Source organism: Schistocerca nitens, chromosome 8 (assembly GCF_023898315.1).
Source record: "Schistocerca nitens isolate TAMUIC-IGC-003100 chromosome 8, iqSchNite1.1, whole genome shotgun sequence".
In the NCBI taxonomy this organism is placed as follows: Eukaryota; Metazoa; Arthropoda; class Insecta; order Orthoptera; family Acrididae; genus Schistocerca; species Schistocerca nitens.
In genome coordinates this window covers 251,372,443-251,385,020 of record NC_064621.1, presented here as the reverse complement: position 1 = coordinate 251,385,020, position 12,578 = coordinate 251,372,443, and the positions used below count along the sequence as shown (strand labels likewise).

At 44.2% G+C, this 12,578-nt stretch overlaps 1 protein-coding gene across 1 annotated transcript in view; it reads left to right on the top strand.

The window, feature by feature from the left end:
- The window catches only part of LOC126199508 (mucin-5AC), an 846,751-nt gene that overhangs the window by 213,625 nt on the left and 620,548 nt on the right, over positions 1-12,578 (top strand). The window contains exon 4 of the mRNA XM_049936430.1: positions 11,218-11,288. The gene's annotated coding sequence lies outside the window, so the exon portion shown is untranslated. The remainder of the gene's footprint in view (positions 1-11,217; positions 11,289-12,578) is intronic.

Here is a 12,578-nt window from a genome sequence, read left to right as displayed (position 1 = left end):
TACACCTTCTAGAGCACGTTGGGTGGCACGGGATACATGCGGACGTGCATTGTCCTGTTGGAACAGCAAGTTCCCTTGCCGGTCTAGGAATGGTAGAACGATGGGTTCGATGACGGTTTGGATGTACCGTGCACTATTCAGGGTCCCCTCGACGATCACCAGTGGTGTACGGCCAGTGTAGGAGATCGCTCCCCACACCATGATGCCGGGTGTTGGCCCTGTGTGCCTCGGTCGCATGCAGTCCTGATTGTGGCGCTCACCTGCACGGCACCAAACACGCATACGACCATCATTGGCACGAAGGCAGAAGCGACTCTCATCGCTGAAGACGACACGTCTCCATTCGTCCCTCCATTCACGCCTGTCGCGACACCACTGGAGGCGGGCTGAACGATGTTGGGGCGTGAGCGGAAGACGGCCTAACGGTGTGCGGGACCGTAGCCCAGCTTCATGGAGACGGTTGCGAATGGTCCTCGCCGATACCCCAGGAGCAACAGTGTCCCTAATTTGCTGGGAAGTGGCGGTGCGGTCCCCTACGGCACTGCGTAGGATCCTACGGTCTTGGCATGCATCCGTGCGTCGCTGCGGTCCGGTCCCAGGTCGACGGGCACGTGCACCTTCCGCCGACCACTGGCGACAACATCGATGTACTGTGGAGACCTCACGCCCCACGTGTTGAGCAATTCGGCGGTACGTCCACCCGGCCTCCCGCATGCCCACTATACGCCCTCGCTCAAAGTCCGTCAACTGCACATACGGTTCACGTCCACTCTGTCGCGGCATGCTACCAGTGTTAAAGACTGCGATGGAGCTCCGTATGCCACGGCAAACTGGCTGACACTGACGGCGGCGGTGCACAAATGCTGCGCAGCTAGCGCCATTCGACGGCCAACACCGCGGTTCCTGGTGTGTCCGCTGTGCCGTGCGTGTGATCATTGCTTGTACAGCCCTCTCGCAGTGTCCGGAGCAAGTATGGTGGGTCTGACACACCGGTGTCAATGTGTTCTTTTTTCCATTTCCAGGAGTGTATTTTGAAAAAAAAAGCGGAAGAAGCTAATAGATCTCTCACCTTTCTCTTCATAAGATATAAGGTATTTACTAAAATTAATTTCAGTCGTAGATTGAAATTGTATTTTAAACAAGAAAAAGAAAAAGTCCCATTCAGGATATATATCACAGTGAGCCACTTTGTTGGGTCACCATTGCTCCATCCGGATCTTTATAAGAACAAATAGAACCTCTGCGAGGTGTGACAACGCTTAGCTCAGCGTCTCAGGATTAAAAAATGAGTTTTACAGTCGCTTGATTTCAAGCACGTACCAGAGCGGCAGTCATTAGACTGGCGTCTTCAGATGTGGTCGTCACGACCGCTCAGTTAGAGGTATTCGCAAGGAGGGAACGTTGTCCAAGATTGAAGCATTCATGAAAAGAGAAGTTCTGTTCGAATCTCGTGCCATGACATTTTTACTATAATTCAGTAATACCTTTAGACGAAGGATTTAATTAACATATACTAGTATCTCAATCCATTGTGCTGTATGAAGTCATCCTTATCAAATAACACAATGATGAAACTACCTGTAATTGTCGAGGACAGGAGTAGTCATCAACGAACTGAGCAAGTGGAGGGGAGCTTCAGAACTTGCAAATTTTCTCCATTTGCCATCGTATCGGCCGAGAGGCGTTAGTATGTCCAGTCTGAATGAGAAGTTCACACGTAGCGAAAGTGGATATCCATCTGAAGGAGACAACGCGGATAACCTTTGGAACACTCATATCCATTTATATGCCTGGCCACTCTGCGTACCAGACATAGAACACCCTGAAATCAGGCGATCACAGTTACCCACAAGAGCATTCAGAAAAATGTGAGGCCTATAAACAGACTTAAATCTAAATCTCCTTTATCGAAAATCGGCGGAGAACTACGAAAAATAAACTCAAAGACGGCTTCGAAAGAATTATGATGAAATGCAGAAACGAAGAAAGATTTTTCCCGTGAGCCATACATGACTGGAACAGGAAAAGGGGCAAGTAAGACTGATACACAAAGTACCCTCCGCCGCACACCATAAGATTGCTTGCGGAGCAGAGGTGTAGATGTAGATTAATCACGAATTGCGAAAGCACAGTTTTAAATAATTTCCACTTTTGACAACTCGTGATGAAGTCGATTTGAATATGATCAATAAATGTAATGGGAACTGTATATTAAGTGTGCCTGTTCGCAGCTGAGTATATTACAACAAATAGTTAAAAACGAAAATAACAATTCAGTCATTGAACCAGTTAATGACTTTTTGTAGTTTGGGTAACTGAAGACAACAAAAATAACAAAAATGGCCTGAGAAGAAGAAGAAACCGGTGTGACCAGTAACGTTACCTGGCAGCAGGCTTTTTGACTTTCCTGTCGCAGCGGAGAGTGAGTAAAAAGTAGGGGTCGAGCTGGCCGAAACTTTTGCTCTGTCAGCGTCGCGTATGTCACAGGGACGGATGGGGACAGGCGTTGGCTTTGTGCAATTAGTTGGCGCCACGGCCCAACGCAGCCCCGACAACGGGAGGGACTATTCCGTGGCTCTGTTGGCCTGGTACTCTGCGCGTGTCTGCTGCTGCCACTGTATGTACAGCGTGTGGCGTTCACTGCACACCACACGCGACCCAGTGCACCGTGCTTTTTCCAGCTATGATTTCCTGATGGATGGGAACACAACGTTTGCGTTCGGGGTGTAGGTTGATTCTACTTGACTGTATAATTTGAGTTGCAGCATCATTTTTCTTGCTTGGGAGACGGTGAAGAAAATGCTCTAGACAGCAAGATTCCTTCATATCTCAACCTGTGATAATGAAATTTGGTCATAAAATGCCTGGCAATTGAATAATCTGACGGCTTCGCAGTAAAATTACGCATTGTGTCTGTGTGCAGCTGTACTGCTGGCATATTCAAGGAAACCATTAAAGAAATCGACAAAATGAATATACGGGTATTAATGGCACGCATGACAAGGTAATATCGATATGTCGCGGGAGCTAATTCGTGACGAATACCAAACTAACCGCAACAGGAACGCGCTTTTTTTCTGATGAGAAAGTTCCTCTTGGGTATCTCAACGTCCAGATAAAAATATTAAGTTAGGGATCGGAAACAGAGAAGTTTTGAGATAAGAAACGAATGGTCGTAAATTAGTATTTAGTTTCTTATTGATGTACAGCACTTACATCTCACACTAACAATATATGCTGACAGCAACTATCCATAGTAGCCACCGCTATTCTCACTGCATACTTCCGAATAAATCGTAAAGTTTGATCACACAGTTGTACAATGAGACAGGGACCTAGTAGCATACCAGCCACATCCATTTCACTTTCTACCGTGTTTTCCAGCAACCACAGCGAAAGCCTCCATACGAATGTGATTTAGAGAACGTATTGCCCAAGGGGCAGGACGTTTCCTACATCTCCAACCATGACATCCATCTGTTGTTCAAGTGCTCACGGCCATTTATGTGAAGGTAAGACGCTGTTACATCGTTTTGAAACCACATCCACCTGCGGACAAGAAGAGGTACAAACAACTATCGCAACACATCCAAAATTAACAACGAGCCGACAGGAAATAATATCACTGTTTGTCGATATTGCACAATACCAGTGCACACGTTTACAGAGAATCCTATCGGTGGTCTAAAACAAGAGTCGTGTATAGATTTTAGTCACTATACACTTGGTTTTTGCGACAGTTTAAATGAGAAGCATGCTTGAACAATACAAGCTGTAGAAATTTCATCGCTGCAGTACAGCGCTGGCTAATTCATTAACAGAACCGAAATGTAGATTCAAAATCTTTTGGCTGCACTGCTTGTACTCCTCCTTTACGACGGAGCTGTAATTTTGGCACCGCCACAACTCACCACACTACCTTATTCTTAGTGTTCTTTCTTCTGCTCGTCTGCTACATTACCGGTGAATCGTCATCCCACAAGATCCAACACCATTTTCTTAAATATTACTGTTGCAACCATCTTTCTCTAGCACTTTCGCTGCTGTGTGTTGCTTGAACGACCTAGTTTATTGTTCATGAACAAACATTTGTCGCTCTCACTCGAAGCTTCGTATTAGCAAAGATATTCGTTTCGGAACATTAGTTCCCAATCTCAAGATAGTTTAAGTACTTCTACAGTCTAATTTTGACCCTAAAGGTTCCGGAGACTCCTTCAGATAAATGACCAGGAACAGTGAAGGACAGTTGGCGCTTGCTGAAAGGTTTTGCTGATATGGCTAGATGAAAAAAGGTTTCACGGTTGTTACTTACTTGGAATGAGTTCATCGTAAAGAGTGTTGCACTCTGTAGAAGCTTTTGGATGATGATGCAGAATTTAGTTTCTTTCGTTTATGATCGTTCGTCAATGTTGTGTCACTGAAATTAAAACTCTCTGTACCTGAAAGTAAATTTGCTGATCAGTGTAGATCACAGTTTCAATTTAAGAAAATATAGTAGCATGATCTCCACATTCCTTATGCCGGAGGACACCAAGACCCCCCCCCCCCCCCCCCCAAGAAAGCCCGGCACAGGGTCTTCCATTGCTCCAGTTCGCAGCAACCCTAAGAAGCTATTAAACATTTCGGTATTTCGCGCCGTCAGCAGAATAGCTATACACTGACTGACTTTTAGGCCACTCAGAAACATTTCTCTCGGTTATGCCCCCTTTCCCACGAATTGCAGCCTTCTGTCGCAGTATCTGCACTATGTTATGCCACGTAATGTACACAGAAATTAATCGAAGTCACCAGGAAAACATCTAACCACTTTCGAAATGGTTCAAATTGCTCTGAGCACTATAGGATTTAACGTCTTCGGTCATCAGTCCCCTAGAACTTAGAACTACTTAAACCTAACTAACCTAAGGACATCACACACATCCATGCCCGAGGCAGGATTCGAACCTGCGACCGTAGCGGTCGCGCGGTTCCAGACTGTAGCGCCTAGAACCGCATGGCCACTGCGGCCGGCTAACCACTTTCGCCTTCTAAGTAGACCCATCAAAGGTACTTAGAGTTACGAGAACCTACCGATAGCCAACTATGTTCAGTTTAAAGAAATCCTGCACACCAGATAAGTATTGATAAAAAAGGGAGTATCGCTGTAGGGTACCCTATGGACGAGTCTAACGAAATTCTATCGGCGCACCGCGCTCGTCACAGATACAGTACATAAGACTACTAGTTTCTGTATACCGATAATCTCCCGCAGGTTCTTGTAGTTCTAAACCCACTTCCCGAATCAAAAGCATGATTGTATAGTTTACTCAAAGCTTACTGTTGCACAATTAAATACGGTAAAATGTTTCCATTTGTAGAATTGTTGTATATTATGTTCTATACTTTAGGTAAGCGTTATTGATCCGTAATGGTATGACGACGTCTCAACATTTTAGACCTAAATGTACTATAGTTTTGGACGTATCCGATGAGTTGAAAGGAAAGAAGAAATCTTTAACGTTAACCTCGCATCGTAATGAAATCACTGTATGTTCGCTGGGTGTGAATAAGTATTGTTTAATCAGCTGGCACAGACGTTGTAGAAGGGACCGTTTTAGAAAAAGCGTATTACTGTCTTGGAGATTAGGTGACTGACTTATGTCCTCTATTTTCTTTCTTTAATATTTTTTACGATACAATCAAATGCGCATCTCACAATGTCGTAACCGTTTTCGATCACTTGGTGGTTCTTCAGACTCTCAGTAGATATAAAAGAAAATAGAGTGCATAATATACACTCTAAAACAAAACAAAAAGCGCACCACGAAGGAATTATGCAAACTGGACGAAATTGGTAAATGTGATGTACATCTACAGACGAACGAATTATTACCATTTCTCAGAAAATTGGATAATTTCTTGAAGGGAAAGAGCTTCGCAGATTGAGAAAGCCTATAATGCGTTGGTCCACCCTCAGCACCTATGCTAGCAGTCTTTCGGCTACGCGTTAATAGACAGAGTTGTTGAAAGTTCTCCTGGGCGACATCACGACAGATTGTGTCCTACTGACGCGTTAGATCGTGAAAATATGGAACTAATTGGAGGGCTTTGCTCCCAGTAGTCCAAACTATATCATTTGGAAAGAGATCCAGAGACCGTGATGGCTAAGGTTTAGTTTGGAAAGCATGAGAACAGGGAGTAGAAACTGTCGCAACGTATCGTTGTTACTTAAGGGTGCCGCGTATGACATCCATTGGGATTCTGCTATGAAAAGAAGTGGTACCCTGGAGTATCACTCCTGGTTGTCATGCCGTGTGTCGGGCGACAGTCATCTTGGGGTGCCATTTCGTTTCATAGCAGGACACCTTTGCAGGTCATCCGCGGAACCCTTGTGTCGACGATATTCTACGCCCCGTTTTGTTCGCTTCATGGCCAGCCGTCCTCGGTGTACATTTCAGCAAGATAACAGCCGCCGAACACGGGGACAGTTTCTACCGTTTGTCTTTATGCTTTCCAAACCATACCTTGGCCAGCAAGGTCGCTGGATCTCTTCTAAACTGAGAACATTTAGAGGGTTGTGGACAGTGTTCTCCAACCAGCTTGGGATTTTGACGCTCTAGTGAGCCAGTAGGACAGAATTTGCCACGGTATCCCTCAGGAGGACATCCAACAACCCTATCGACCAATGCGAAGCCGAATAGCTGGTTTCATAAGCGCCAGATGCGGACCAATGCGTTGTTGACTTGCTCAGTATGTGAAGCTCTTTCTTCTTCTGAATTTGTAATCATTTCTTAGTCTGTACATTTACATCACATCTAATAATTTCCACCCCATTCGGATAATTCATTCGTGGTGCTCCCTTTCCTTTTTTCTTTTTCTTCAGAGTGTAAATGAAATCTGTCGTGATTGTATAAGGATCCTCTGTTTCCTTTCTTACCTAATGAAAGTATAAAGATGACTGCTGGCTACTCGTATCCGGTTACATAATTGTGAAACACAAATGTGACTGTGTTGGAAATATAAAAAAAATAAAGAAGAAAGAACCAATCCGCCATTCATCTTAGGTAATTTAGGGCAACAATGGAGAATGTGTTGCATAGTTATTGGGTAGTAATTTTAATCCTTCTCTGATCTATGTTACAATAAGGTTAAAACGCTGCAAAATGCTCTCACAGTATAAAGCCACAGTTCAACATTGCCTATCTTACGGCTTCTAGGGGGAATTAAAATTTCGTTTTCATTATTTCATATAAATAATGACCGAATTCAAGACTTTAAAATGCTTTCATAAGCTTCTTATTAAGACGTGTAATCTTGCATTAAAGGTTTAACACTCAAGTCATGTACTGAAGTTAGAAACCGTGCGAATGTCTTAAGACAGCATAGCTCACGGCGCGCAAATTATCCACATTATATTCGCCTAGTATTTGACAATGAGAGCACTTAGCGACTTTCAATCGATTTTACCCATAATTGCAAACGATTTCAAAACTTTTCTCCCTGAGCCTCATAGAAGGTAGTGAAAGGAGGCAAGTTTATGACTGACTACTTACTTGCTGTTCTTGCAATCAAACGTCATCATCAGGTTCAAAAATGGCTCTGAGCTCTATGGCACTGAACTTCTGAGGTCATCAGTCCCCTAGAACTTAGAACTACTTCAACCTAACTAACCTAAAGACATCACACACATCCATGCCCGAGGCAGGATTCGAACCTGCGACCGTTGCGGTCGCGCGGTTCCAGACTGTAGTGCCTAGAACCGCTCGGCCACCCCGGCCGTCTCAGCATCAGGAGTTTACTCCTAACTATGTTGGCAAAATCCACATATACTACTGACTTTACCTACAAAATTATATCTGTACGACATATAGTTATCGAGATATGATATCAACATTGAGGAGCCTGGAACGGATGTTGTGGACATGGGAGTCCAATTCTTCATAGGATCGGAGGTGGGAGGTTATTGGTATGACTTAACTGTATCACCATCAACTCGTAGTCGGCTAGAGGTGCGAAATTCCGTTCTTGCCTTTCTAATCGAGGATCTTTCAGACGGAAGAAAAATGTTTACGAACACTGGAGTTAGCCTTTTTCTTTCCAGTCTAAGCAGTTCACTGGGACGGTATCTGAATACAGTGCTGTGCGTGCAAGCGTGCGGTAATTCTTGTTTAAGACGTGTTTGCTCACGTGTGAAATGAAAGCGGCGGTAGGGTGGCGCGCCGCCGAATTTCTAAGCGACGGTCGGCCGCTGGCGCATTCAGACCACGAGCAGAGCAGCCGCCCGCCGTCTCGCCCCATAAGAATAGCAAAGCAACAGAAGGCGCTCGCTAGCCGGGTGCGGCGTGGTCTGCCTCCGGCTACAAGCACGAAGGCCGATGAGGATCTGCCGGAAAACCGACCTGCAACGAGGGGTGGTGCGAATTTGTTCCGCGCTCCCTAGAAGTTCCTCTGCGACTTAAACTGGTCGGGAACTCTACACCGTTTCTGATAAAACATTAATGAATGCAATTCTATCGAATAATTGTACCCTATGCCAGTACCCACTTGTTTACTGTTTCGCCTCGTATATTCTTACAATTTTAATCTCTGAGTATATGCCTTCACACACAAAAACGGTACGTCGCTGGTGTCTGCAGCTATAAATACCAAAATAATTATTTCTGGGATTCTTGTTTGTCTGTCTGTCCGTCCGTATGTCTTACGCGCATCACGCAAAAAGTAATGCACGCAATTGGATGCGGGTTCCACATTTGAATTTTTGGAGGTCTAACTTAAAATCTGGTGCAAGTTTTATCTTGATATTTCACATGGAAGCCGAGTATCTCAGCATTTTCTCTAAATGGATCAGTACAGGTAAATCGGAATCTATTGGGGATACAGAGAAACTGTCTTTGGAACCTTTAGGTGATTTCTTGTTAAAACAGTTTTGTCGTAAAGAAAGTTTTCGACAAGCGTGAATTGTCTAGGAAAATGAGTAAAATTAGCAATATTTTTTGATGTGGATTGACTCGGTTTCCTGCAAGGATCATTTCATTATACTGGAAGAAGAAAATTGGGATAGCAGACCTTTAACGAAACTAAACTAAATAAACCAGGATAAGAATAATAGAATCCGTAAAAAGCAGCCTTTTGGAACATTTTACATCATAATAATAATAACATTTTAATCCCGTTATCCATAGACATTTTTGAATTCATTACTGAATCCGTGTAACAATTATCGTTGATAAGTTTGTCGAGTTGGCCGGCCGCTGTGACCGAGCGGTTCTAGGCGCTTCAGTCCGGAACCGTGCTGCTGCTACGGTCGCAGGTTCGAATCCTGCCTCGGGCATGGATGTGTGTGATGTCCTTAGGTTAGTTAGGTTTAAATAGTTCCAAGTCTAGGGGACTGATGACGTCGGTTGTTAAGTCCCATAGTGCTTAGTGCCATTTGAACCATTTTTCGAGTCGACGCTACTATTATCGTTGATGAGTCTTGTCGAGTTGAGACTAAAAATCTTCTTTCTACTATTGGTGCAACTATTATCGTTTACGGAGATGTTTTCCAAATAACATGTCACGGGAATACTTGGCTTTTGAACGTGAAATACTGACACCCAGAAATGAAAACGCGTCTTCTATAAACCAGAGCTTTCTGGGAAAAATAATGATGGGAACAAGATGATGGTGGTGGTGGTGGTGGTAAGTTCGTGTGGGACCAAACTGCTGAGATCATCGGTCCATAGGCTTACACACTACTTAATCTAACTTACGCTAAGAACAACAGACACACCCATGTCGGAGGGAGGACTCGAACTGCCGACGGGAGCAGCCGCGCGAACTGCGGCAAGGCGCCCCTTGACCGCGCAGCTATCCCGCGCGGCTACAAGGCGGTATATCGGTCCATAAAAACAGTTATGGACCTGGTCGATGCTACCAACTACCCAGTAGAGTTTCTTAATTCCCTTTCTGCATCCGGACTCCCCGTGAACAACATCGCTCTGAAAGTGGGTATTCCGATTTTGCTGCTTTGGAACTTAACCCCTCTGAAGCTGTGCAATAGAACTCGCCTTGAATTGGAGTCGCTTCGTAATAATATTATAGACGCTGAAATTCTCACGGGCTGTGGAGCGGGTGAAATAGTTTTCATATCACGCATACTCCTCGTTCCCAAGAATTTCCCTTTCCAATTCAAACACGTGCAGTTTCCCGTGAGCATATGCTTCGCCATTTCCATCAACGGGTCGCAAGCAGAGGCGCTTGGAGACACCGGCGTCGACCTCAGGAACAACTGTTTCTCGCATAGACAAGTCTACATAGCTCGTTTGCGGTTCAATAGCTCAAATAACTTGTTTATAATGGCTCCAATGGCTAAAAATCAAATGTTGTGTATGAAGAAATTCTTTAAATTTCATAATTTCTTTGAATACAGCAATAAGCTGTTCCCCTATCCAGGTCTATTGGTATCTCAGGCTTCAAATATCTGTATCACAATACATACACATCAATTGTTTACAGTTGTGCCTTTTTGGCAGCCGGTTTTCTCCCCGTTAACGAGCTTCAGAATTTTACATGTTTCATGCGGGTTCGAGATCCACGAGGACGAAGTCGCTAACAATAGCTAGTAACGTAATATAAAGTTTATTTTTTCATAGCTTCTTTATTGCAGTACGCTCTTGTTTTTCGTATAGATTTATAGCAACGGGAAGGTCAAGATCGGCAGAAATGAAGAATCTGCAGGGAACCTACGGTGCACGCTGAATTGAAGGGGCCACATCACAAAGTGATCGAATTGGCTAGTGATAGGGTGATGATGACGATGGTGATGATGATCATGATGATTTAGCCGTAAACGGTCACACACATGTGGTGCACTGAAACATGAAATCACCAAAATACGACACATTGCTTTATTTTGTAGCATAAACAATAACATTGAAATAAGCCGGCCGCGGTGGCTGAGCGGTTCTAGGTGCTTCAGTCCGGAACCGCGCTGCTGCTGCGGTCGCAGGTTCGAATTCTGCCTCGAGCATGGATGTGTGTGATGTCCTTAGGTTAGTTAGGTTTAAGTAGTTCTCAGTTCTAGGGAATTGATGACGACAAATGTTAAGTCCCGTAGTGCTCAGAGCCATTTGAACCATTTAAAAACTATTCGTATTAACGAGTGAGCGAAATTTTTAAGATTTTAAAAATGCTTTCTGTTCTATGTCATCTCTTGATACAAACCTCATGTTTGAGAGATATTTTTTTCATTTTCAGGTAGACTGCGCAACCCGTGACATCTGTTGACTGCAAGAAAGATACCGGTTTACCTTGAAGGCAACTTACAGGTATGTAACTCTCTGTTCTTTTGTAGCTGCCAAATCCAAATCATTTACTGCTCTGAATCTAGTTGAAAGTTTCAACCTAAAATCTGCAAAGTACCTCGAAACAAACCTTTGCTTTCAGTGGTCTCTTGAAAGGGAAGATAAATTTGCGAAGAAACGCGAAAGAAATTCTACAGGCAATAAAAAGTACTACTGTTTATAGTACTTCGCCGTGGTGTCTTCGAATGTTAGCGGTGCTCATACCGTTAAATACACCCGTAGCTGGTGTCCGTATTACGTAACGGTTCTCTAGCGGTATGTTTACTATAAATGCGCAAATGTAAGGAAAAAAATACAAAACGGCCTTGCGTAGACTGTTTTATTGTCAAGAAGGAGTAACTCATCACTTTTAGTCCTTGATTTTTCTGTTTACTTCTTTTACTTTTGCTTTCTGTGTAGAGTTAACGGTTGTCAAACAGAACCTTTCTCGATGAGATCGAAGTTCGTCGGTGTGTCTGCGATTTTCTGTTGCTTTGCCCTTTTTATAGGTGAAGTGCTACTCTGTACTGTATACTACAATTTATAGGCTATTATTTGTCGCAAGTATGACTACCGTGCACTTGGAATTGAAATGTTCTCACAGTAGCCTACGAGCCGCGCGGGATTAGCCGAGCGGGGTAAGGCGCTGCAGTCATGAACTGTGCGGCTGATCCCGGCGGAGGTTCGAGTCCTCCCTCGGACATGGGCGTGTGTGTTTGTCCTTTGGATAATTTAGGTTTAGTAGTGTGTAAGCTTAGGGACTGATGACCCTAGCAGTTAAGTCCCATAAGATTTCCCACATTTGAGTAGCCTACGATATCGATACGACCTGGCGGATTAAACCAGCTTTCAGCATCACGCCACTGCCCATGGTTAAATCTGTCAAGGTGTGTGTGGTTTCTTCTGTACCTCACGCCTCCACCCAGACTTATTTCTCCAGTTTTTCGAGGCTACTGCTGCTTTCTACAGTAACAAGGTTCATATGAGAGTGAGCATTGTATCTGTGTGAGTATGTCAGAGAGAAATGATGAGGGACAGTAAGAGCGAATGAAAGCGAGCGAGCGAACGAAAATTTGCTGTCACGTTCGGCGTAAATGGAACGCAGTTTTCGATCTCTTGCACTGTCGGTGACTTAGAGACTGGGGACATACGGGGAGTTCCCATGGCCAATGACGGCAGAGTTCACCAAGTGTTCGACTAGGCAAAAGCGAAGTCCAAAAGGTAGCGAAAGTCTCCGTAAGTGTTGACAGACAGTCCAGAGAGTGATCCCAGTCG